The 10,344-nt window shown below is 32.9% G+C and overlaps 1 non-coding gene across 1 annotated transcript; it reads right to left on the bottom strand.

Annotated features, from left to right (window-relative positions):
* Positions 1–2,217: 2,217 nt before the first annotated feature.
* On the bottom strand, positions 2,218–2,343 carry LOC138806398 (U6atac minor spliceosomal RNA). Its single transcript, XR_011365842.1, has one exon. It is a non-coding gene; the product is annotated as a U6atac minor spliceosomal RNA (small nuclear RNA).
* Between the last annotated feature and the right edge of the window lie 8,001 nt (positions 2,344–10,344).

Here is a 10,344-nt window from a genome sequence, read left to right as displayed (position 1 = left end):
CTGTAGTTCAAGAGGTAGAACGCTAGCCTTGAGCTGAAGAGCTGAGGGACAGCACCCAGGCCCAGAGTTCAAGCCCCACAACCAACAACAACAACAACAACAAAAAACTTAATTTATGATTGAGAATAATGAAGGGACATTAGACTGCATTGCTATGAAATGACAGGCAGGCAGATAAATTTAATGGAATTCCTTGTTTTCCCTTTTGTAAGATTTAAAAAAAAAATTTGGTCTTTTCCTTTGGCAGAATATAACTTGTCTGACAAAATATATTTAGCATTATTTCCTTTAATTTATGGAAAATTACTGCTAAAAAGAGAAGTTGGTTACATAATTATTTTGTCCCTGAGGAACTAATCAAGCATAAAATCCAATCTACAAATTATACACTTCTATTGTCTTTGTTGATGTCATATAAGATTATGACAAGTAGTCATAATCTTAAACCACAAGTTAGGTATTGAGAATGTGAGTGTCCCTATTCAGTAACACATTGTGGTAACACACACACACACACACACACACACTCCAAGGTTTATTCCCTAGCACCCTCAAAACTATATATGTTGAAGGAGATGGAGAATATTTGAATATTTGAATGACAAGTACTATGTAACTAGGCATGGCCTATCATGCCTTAAATCCCTCAAAAGCCTGAAACAGGAAAAAATCAAGTTATAAAGTGAGTTTGAGGCTAGTTTTGGTTATATAAGGAGACCCTGTCACAAAAATACATAAATAAAGAAATAAAGGCTAATTAATATATTAAGGAGAAAGAAGTAGAAAGTCAGTTTTACTTCCCCCTTTATTATATGACTGGTTATTAATTAGGTCACATATATAAAGTTGGTTACTGTGAATCTACTTTGGCAAATTAATCTTTGTGATAATTAAGAGAGTAATCAGGAAATTTAAGTGTTGGCAGATATTGAATAAAAATTTATTGAAAGTAATTTACATTTATATTGTTATTTTAGTTATCTTTGAGGTCATTTTTGTTTGTTTTTATACCAAGACAGGGCTTGATCTTTGAACCTCAAGTTCTTTCTGGATGTTTTTGCTCATGTCTAGAGCTCTACCACTTGAGCTGTACCTTTAGCTCTGGCTTTTGATGTTTAATTAGAAATAAATTCTCATTAATTTGTCTGCCTAGTCTGGCTTTGAACTGAGATCCTTAGATATATTGCTTTTCTTCATATTAAGTACTACATATTGAAATATGCATTAATAAAATGATGTGAAGGGAGAGTTGCTCAAAATAGGGAAGAAGAACATGGGAAGGAAGCAGGGTTATAGACTGAATTATGTTTGTAAATGTTGATAATGATTAAAGGATGCAATGAGACCTTGGAAATAAATTATACTGTTTTCTCTTAATAATACATTTAAAAATTTTCATTTATATGCATTTAAAAATAAAAACATGTTAGGTGCTTTGAAAGATTTGTTAGTCACAGAAAGAAATAAACAGATGTGAGATGAATAGCGTAAGTATATAGGATAAGCAATCGTAATATGCCATTGAAACATTGATGTTCTCTAAAACTGTGATTTGAAAACTGCAATTGAAAGTATCATTGTTTCGACAATATTTAGCTGTTGTTCATGATACACAATGGGAAACTGCACACAAAACAAATGGGAGCTGCAGAGTTTTCCAAAGAAAGTGCCTGCAAGTTGATTGAAAATGACTGGGTTAGAAATATGAATAGTTTACAGATAAGCTGTCTAAATCTGATATGCATGAATTCCAAAACAAAATACATGGTTTCAAGTGCTATCACACCTCTTCCTTACAATAATGTACCTTGATAAAATTTGTAATGCTACTTTTTTGAATTAAATATAAAATTAACTTCTGTGTCAGTAGGAAGGGATGATGTTTTCAAGTCTCCACTGGCTAGTGTTGAGATGGATCACAAACAGGAAGTGAACAGGAAATTCACCCATAATAGATATTGTCATTTGGTACAAGTCATATCTGTAAAACAATCTTTGAAACTATGGTAATGGTATTAGTATTTTTTTTCTTTTTTTAAAATTTTTTATTGTGAAAATACTGTACAGAGGGGTTACAATTACGTGAGCAAGGTAATGAGTACATTTCTTATCCAGCATTGTTGCCTCTTCCTTTGTTTTTCCCCTACCATCCCTTCCCTCCCACCTCCTCAGCTACACGCTCCCACACACATCTAAATTGTAAAGTTAGTTTTTTGACAAAAACTATGGTTAGATGCCACGAAGTAGGTGGCAATGCCTTAACCGTATGCGTGTTGTCAGGCCCAAGGGCCTCTTCCATCCTTGTCAAGGGGAGTGCTAACCTTCTCTCCTTTCATACAACACTGGTATTAGTATTGAACCATAATTAAGCAAAGTGGAACTTACTATCATTTTCCAAATAGCCCTTACGTTGATTACTACAACTTGCAAAATGAGCAACAGAAATTAAATTCCTCATTTGTGCATGAATTACAAAAATCATTTTTTTCTCACCTGGTAGCACCATTGTTTCATTTCTGAGTAAACCAAATTATTTTTGTCAGAAGATAATAGTTAAGTCAACCTTAGCTAATGAGTAGAAACTGTCACAATCGTTGAACCTTCCAACAAGAGTCATCTCTAATGTAACAAACTGAGAAAATCAGAGCTGCTCAGTTAGAGAAGGTGCAAACAAATCAGACAGAGCAGTGATATAACTGTTGGCAAGTCAATAGCTTGGAAACTCCCTGGAGAGTTCAAGATGCACATTCCTATTCAAAGCCTAAGAATGTGGATGGATGACTATAGAAGCAGTATGTATCCATGCGACATGAGTTGAGTTTACATGTGCTTGAGAAACTTTCTTTCATTTTTTTGAGATTGTGTTGATTGATGTTGTGGGTTTTGCCCCCAGACTATTGGACAATACCAACCACATGCAGGACACTTTTTCCTACTCAGTTCCCTGACACAGATGCAACTATCCCTGGAAATACTCTCATAGCACTCATAAAATTGGCTTTAATCTAATTGCTAAATTTCTCTTGACAACCAAAATTGTTCTTCACATATACTAAAGTTACCATGTTTTTCAGCAAGACATTTCATGTCTATATTTTTGTAATCTCAAACAGAATCCAGCACAAATACCACCATTCTCTACTTCTCTTCATGACCTCTGATAGTATATTTTTAAACTGTATGCTTTTTCTATCTCCTTTTTTTAGCAAATGGGTCGATGAGGACTAACATTTGTGACAGTTTTATGACATGTGTTTCTAGTACCTAGAACAGTTCCATTTACTGTATACAAATATATTAAAGTGTATCAGTTCAAGAAGGAAAATAGCTCCAAATATATGAAATTATAAATAGTTTAGATTTGAATTGTACATTTCATAATAAATACAACAATAGCTTAGATATATAGGATAAAATTTCAGTCTTCATGTAATTTCATTCAATAGCAATGGAAAAGTGAGTCAAATATGAACAATAAAGAAGATTTTATTTCAGATGATTATAGACATTACTTTTGTCAGAAATTACCCTGTTTTCTATCTGTAAAGGAAAAGCACTTATTTCTCCATTTTGTATCCTTTTCTTACATCAAGAATTGGTCTGTTTCTTTGATGAACTAACTAAATCTATCAACTTATAATCGAATAATAATAATTAAATAATAAAAATAATTAAATAAAAAATAATTAAGAGTACTCTCAGAGTTTAAGCTCCCGAATAAGCTTTTGATTCTGATAGTGATTACTGAAAGCCTGCATTTTTCACCTACCTATTGCCCTTATATTTCCTTGCTTCAATACTATAATTACTCTTTTTGTATTCAGTATTTATTATCTATCATCTATATTATTTACAGAGCCTGAGAATAATATATACAAATTTTGTAAGATAAATTATTCAGATTCCTTAGCATAATATCAATACAACCCTTGATTATTCTGTACATACAACTATACTTTCTGGCATGTAACTGTATCATTATTGTAGACCTCATCAAAATTATCATTTAAAAATTCTCCTCTACCTATATGTTTCTTTCTACAAGAAATCTCTAACATTTGAATCTCCTCATGGGCAATTGTTTATCCTTCAAACCAATCGAAAATATTTATTTTTGTGTTTATAATTCATACTTGATTTTTTTTGGGGGGGTCCAGTCGTGGGGCCTGAACTGTGGGCGTAGGTGCTGTCCCTCAGCTCTTCAGCTCAAGGCTAGGGCTCTACCACTTGAGCCATAGCGCCACTTCTGTTTTTTTTTCTGCTTATGTGGTTCTGAGGAATCGAACCCAGGGCCTCAAGCATGCAAGGCGAGAGGCTACCACTGAGCCACCTTCCCAACCCCCATATTTGATTTTTTTAAGTTTTCACTTATATTCTCATTGACAAGTTTGTAAATATCTGCCTCAATATAGTGACATGTTGGCTGGTGAAGAGTATGTCATATCAATTTCATACCTATAGTTTCTAACAATGACTTCAAAATTTCAATTTAAATAAAGAATTTCATAGCAGTCATAGATTTTTCTCAAATTATGTGGAAGGTTTTCAATATAAAGTCAAAGTTGTTCCATTTCTATGTGTTTATTAGGTTTGAGATATTGATTTTCTTTAAAAAAAATTGTAAAGGGGATGTACAGAAGGGTTACAGTTCTTTTTGTACAGTGCTTCCTCATTTTTTCAGTTTTTCCTCTCCCAACCCTTATCCCATGAAGTTGTATAGTTCATCTCAAACAGTGTCTAGTATCACTGCTGAACTTGTTCACACATTGAGATACCTATTTTCTTTAAGAATTTTTTCTATAACTTTCCACAATTCTGATAGTAAAGATGACATTTCTCTAAGAATTTCTGAATGAGTATCATCATGACACTAACTGAAAATTATTTTTGAAATGTTCTTTTCCTTTAGACAAGGAAAGATGTCCCACTATCTTTTATGGATTTACAATGGCCCAGGTAACTTTTTCATATAATGCTTTCTTTCCTACCCATTCTTTAGCCAAGATTCCTTAGAGGAAAGAAAGAAAGAGCAGTTTGCTTTTGGCTTCCATAATCCTAGTGAGAGCAGAAATGGTCAAATAGATGTCAAGGCTTTATCAGACGCTCAGACATTAAAGGGAGCTATAAAAGAATTTGAGTTCCCTTCTTTATTTTGCTTCTGTCTAAATTTTGAAATCTGCCTTAATAAAACCCACAGCTCAATCCTGTAATGTAAAGTATGAACACTACCACAAACACACACTCGAACACTCATATAAGATATAGCTTGGTGTCTTTTCCTTCTATTTTCTTTAAAATTAATTCTTTGGCATATTACTTCCATTGCCGCTTTACTGTTTTCACAGTCACGATTTTATTCTTAATACCAAGCAAAGATAACCACTCACATTTGGAAGTGCAATGAAAAAGTCATCCTATTCAAACATTGTTTTAATTTTTGATTATGCTATAGTATGCTTATAGTATGTTATGTTTCCGAAATGTCACTATAAAACTATTGCTTCTAAGCCCAGATGCTTCACCCCTTTAGTTCTAGCTACTCTGAAGCCTGAGATCTGAGGATCAAGGTTCAAAGTCAACAAGGGCAACAAAATCTGTAAAACTTGTTTTTTTTTTTGGGGGGGGGGGCGTCATAGGCCTGAACTCTGGGCCTGGGCGCTGTCCCTCAGCTCTTCAACTCAAGGCTAGCACTCTACCACTTGAGACACAGTGCCAGCTTTTTCTGCTTATGTGGTGTTGAGGAACCAAACCCAAGGCCTCATGCATGCAAGGCGAAGCACTCTACCACTGAGCTACCTTCCCAGTCCTGTAAAACTCTTATTTATATCCAATTAGCTATCAAAAAAGCTAAAAGTAAAGATGTGGCAGAAGTGGTAAAGTGATAGTCTGTGCACAAAAACACAGGAACAGCACCCACGCCCTGAGTTCAAGCCCCAGGTCCAGCAAAAGCTAAATAAATAAGTAAAAATAAAAATTAATAATAATAAATTAATTAAAATGCTTCTTCACAATGAGTTTACCTTCAATTTGCAAGGAAACATGAGTTTTAGTATGCCTCAAAGGTAATGGCTCAATGGTACTGTGGCATTTATATAACAAATACTTGAAATTTCAAATGAAATTTCCTCAAGTATTTGAAGGATATTCTAATGAATCTTTCAATTTTTCTGTTCACGTCCTAGTAATTTCCAATATTACAAATGTTTTAAAGTTTAATAAAGAATCAAATGTATTAGCATACAGGTTAAAGTATCTTAAGACATATAAAAATGTTGGAATATGGGTACAAATTTCAAGTACTTATGGTTGAAAAGTACATCTTTTTCCTGTCATTCGAAGGCTTCCCCTCTCTGATCAATTGAATTTTCAATCTTACACTTTGGTATCTGCTAAGATAAGTTTGATCTTTCGATGTTATCTGTTCTCAAGTGTTTGACTTTCTATTAAATCAAAAACTTTTATGGCAACCTATCAAATCTAGTATTTCGTCTGTTAGACTTTTTTTAATGGAAAGTTAATAACATTATTATTTGTCATAAATTTACTCTCACTTATCTCCTCTCATCCATGGCCTAAAACCATCAATTATCACCAGCCTTGTCCCCAAGGTAATGGAAGCTAATGTCCGGAACCAACTGACATTCAAACATTAGTGACCTAATGTGTTGTGATGTATTGAGGATTATCATGCAACTTCCTTAGTAATTTTTTGTTAGACTTACATTTAAATGGAAGGTTTGACTTATTTGTCTGGGACAAGGTATAGTATATCATGCCTGTATTCTTAGCTTCTTAGCTAAAGGAAAGATCATGGTCCAATGCCAGCCCAAGCAAAACATAGAATGATCCATCTTAACAAATAATTTCAAATACCTGGGAAGAATAAGTAGGATGATTGAAGCACAAAGTTGGTCCTGGACAAAACCATAAGATTTTACCTAAAATTAAAAAGAGGATGGGGTATCTATGGACATGGAGTATGCCTATAGAACAAGTTGCCAGGCCCTGAGTGCTATCCCAGGTACTTCAAAACAAAAGAAAAAAGTTTTCTTTGTGCTTTAATTTTGCTTATTTATCCATCATACTAAGTGACCCTAAAATTTCTTGATAATTTTCTTTATTTTTTTATTGTGAAAATACCCTACAGAGGGGTTACAATTACATGAGCAAGATAATGAGTACATTTCTTTTTTTTCTTTTTTTATTGTGAAAATACTGTACAGAGGAGTTACAATTACATGGGCAAGATAATAAGTACATTTCTTATCAAGCATTTTTGCCTTCTCCTTTGTTTCCCCTTCTATGTGTTCTTCCTCTCATACTTGTTTGACAAAATTTACTAAATGTTTCAGCAATGTTAAAAATTAAGTCACTACAAACTGATAAAACATATATGAAGAACAATTATCATCATCTACTTCTTTCCCTTCCCACCATTGATTGCCTGAAAGAAGCCATGATGAATAGATTCTTCACTTACCAATTTCTCCATTTACTTAAATTTAATTATAATTATATTTTTGTTGTATGCAGTTGTATGTATTTTGCTTTAGGTCAATAAATAACATTTATTTGCATAGTTGGATGGTCTCATAGGGTGGTCTTGATATACTACTTATGCAACTATTCCTCTATGTGTATTTAGGTGGTTTGTTAGTCTTTGCTTGAATGATGGTAGCTTATTATTGGTTTGATTTGTGCTTGGTTATTGATTTTAGGTAATTTTGTAAAATATTCCGATTGTGAGATACATTAACTTCTTTCTCATGAAGTAATGATTAGGTTATCAAAATAATCCATACAACACAATCTTACCAAAGTTGAATTAAAATCAACTGAACAAACTAGAAGAGAAGTTCTTTATATTTGAATCTTAAACCTGATGCATTATCTGTATAAGATTGTGCCATGCAGCTCTATTTCTCTTGAAAGACTGTCACTAAATTCTGACTGTATTATAATGCTGTGTGGTTAATATTCTAAAAGTTTAAGCATATGTCTTTCAGGTGGAAGAGTGTAACATTTGTCTTCTGTTTTTTTTAATGTCTCAAATTCACATCACTTAATTGAAAGAAGAGAATAAAAATTATAAATTCCCTGTATTAGATTCACTATGTTGAAGGATCCTCAAAAGCCACTAGGATTTACTCTAGGAATACAAAACACTCTTTTGTGAAATAGAAAAAAATAGCAGTTTAGGAATTTAAAAGTAGGCTTAATAAAAATCACAATTTTATATTAGGATTTGGCTTAGTCCAAGCTGAGTGAATCTTACAGGGATTTATTTAACTTCTATATAAAGTAAAATATTTTTTATGATTCTTTAGCTTATTCAGTATTAAAATAATATTATATAGATATAATGATAATTATATCTTTTTTTTTTTTTTTTTTTGGTCGGTAGTGGGACTTGAACTCTGGGCCTGGGCGCTGTCCCTCAGCTCTTCAGCTCAAGGCGAGCGCTCTACCACTTGAGCTACAGCGCCACTTCCGGTTTTCTTGTGGTTTATTGGAGATAGGAGTCTCACAGTCTCTCCTGCCCGGGCTGGCTTTGAACCGCGATCCTCAGATCTCAGCCTCCTGAGTAGCTAGGATTACAGGCGTGAGCCACCAGAGCCCGGCACTGATAATTATATCTTAGACATAACAATTAGATTGTTAAAATTTTTGTATAGTTTTATTAAGATTTTATTAGGATACATATACAATACATCTGCCAGGTGTCAAGCAATATTCATGGTCCTGTATAAATAAAATGCATTGCCTGTTGTCATGAAATTTATAGAAATGGAAAAACTAGCTTCATTTGGCTAATTATTAGAGACTGCAGCTCATTTCTGATGATGGAATGGTGAGAAAAATCTTAGATATGAGTAAACGGAGGGAGGATAGAAAAAAGAGCACTTAGTTTGATACAAAAGAACAACGAGAAAATTTCTAAAATAATAATATAGGTTACATATACAGCTTGAAGTTAGATAACTCAAAACCTTAGAGTTACCTGTGTATGCCATCCAAGATCCTTGAAAAAAACATCCAGAAAGTGAATATTTATTATTTTAGATATGAATTCTAATATTTAAAAGGATTTAAAATGATACAGTTAACCTAGAATAAAACTCACTTAACCATGTGCAACTTATCAAATAACTGGAGAAAATATAAACCAGGTATCAGAATTTACTGATCACTTTAAAATTACTTTAAAAGTAATTTTCTTGGATTACATGGATGATTTAGGCAAATAAAGCTTTTCACTCAATTTATACAAGTACTTTTCATTCTTCGTGATATTTTGTGCAAAACCAGGAAAATCCAATACCTTTTAACTCACATAAAGAGTCATGTTGAAGAGAAAGTATATATGCTATATTTTTTAAAAAAGCAAAAATTATTTTATCATTCTAATAGGTTATCCACTATTAAATATGATAACTATAATCATCTCTTAGAAAATAATACATAGCAATTGGATTGTTATAATCTTTGTAAAGTCAGTCAATAAGCATATACCTTGCATCTGCCAGGTGTCAAGCAGTATTTATGTTCCTGTATAATCACAGCAATACTATACAATGTAGTTTGTGTGACTTCCAGAGTGGTTATGTGGCTCTTCTAATGTGTGCGTCTAACACATGATTCAATTCTGAAATTGCCTCTAAAACTTAATGAAATTCATATGTGGCAAAGTCATATGTGGTATTCAAATTGATACTACTTTCAAGTTCCTAAGTGACTACTAGAGCAATTGTTTCAGTATTTGTACCTAATAACATAAGTGTTTTTCTTGCTGGTTCAGTGTGTTCTTTCTAAGTTTTGTGTCATCAACATGGAATGAAGCATCACCCAACAAAACTTCATGTAATACTCTGGTGACTTCATGAGTCTCTTCCAGTAACTCAAAAACTAAAAAACTATACTGTACACAAAACATCCTTGCTGAACAGGATACTAATGTCAGCAGCCCATGCGTCATTAATCCAAAGGAGAAACCCAGTAGCATGTTTTATACTGCTAAAATGTTGTTAAAAACTATTTTTAAAAGTGGATAACTATTCATTTCTGTATGATATGTGATATTTACAAATCAAGAAGTGATGTGGTTAAGCTAGAATAAAACTCATTAAACATGAGCACCTTCTCAAAAATATGGGGGAAAATAGGAAGCCAGGTATCAGGATCATTTAAAAGTAATTTTCTTAGATTACAAGTCTGTCTGAGTTCAATTTATACAAAATGCTATTAATTCTTCATGATATTTTGTGTAGAGTGAATATTTCCTTCATTGTTGAAATTAAGAGTTATTTTGAAGCGAAAGGAAAATATATGCTATTTTTTATGAGA

The sequence above is a fragment of the Dipodomys merriami genome, unplaced genomic scaffold, assembly GCF_024711535.1.
Source record: "Dipodomys merriami isolate MVZ:Mamm:240054 unplaced genomic scaffold, mDipMer1.0.p SCAF_4, whole genome shotgun sequence".
In the NCBI taxonomy this organism is placed as follows: domain Eukaryota; kingdom Metazoa; phylum Chordata; class Mammalia; order Rodentia; family Heteromyidae; genus Dipodomys; species Dipodomys merriami.
Note: the sequence above shows the minus strand (reverse complement) of the source record. Positions and strands in the feature narration are given on the sequence as shown.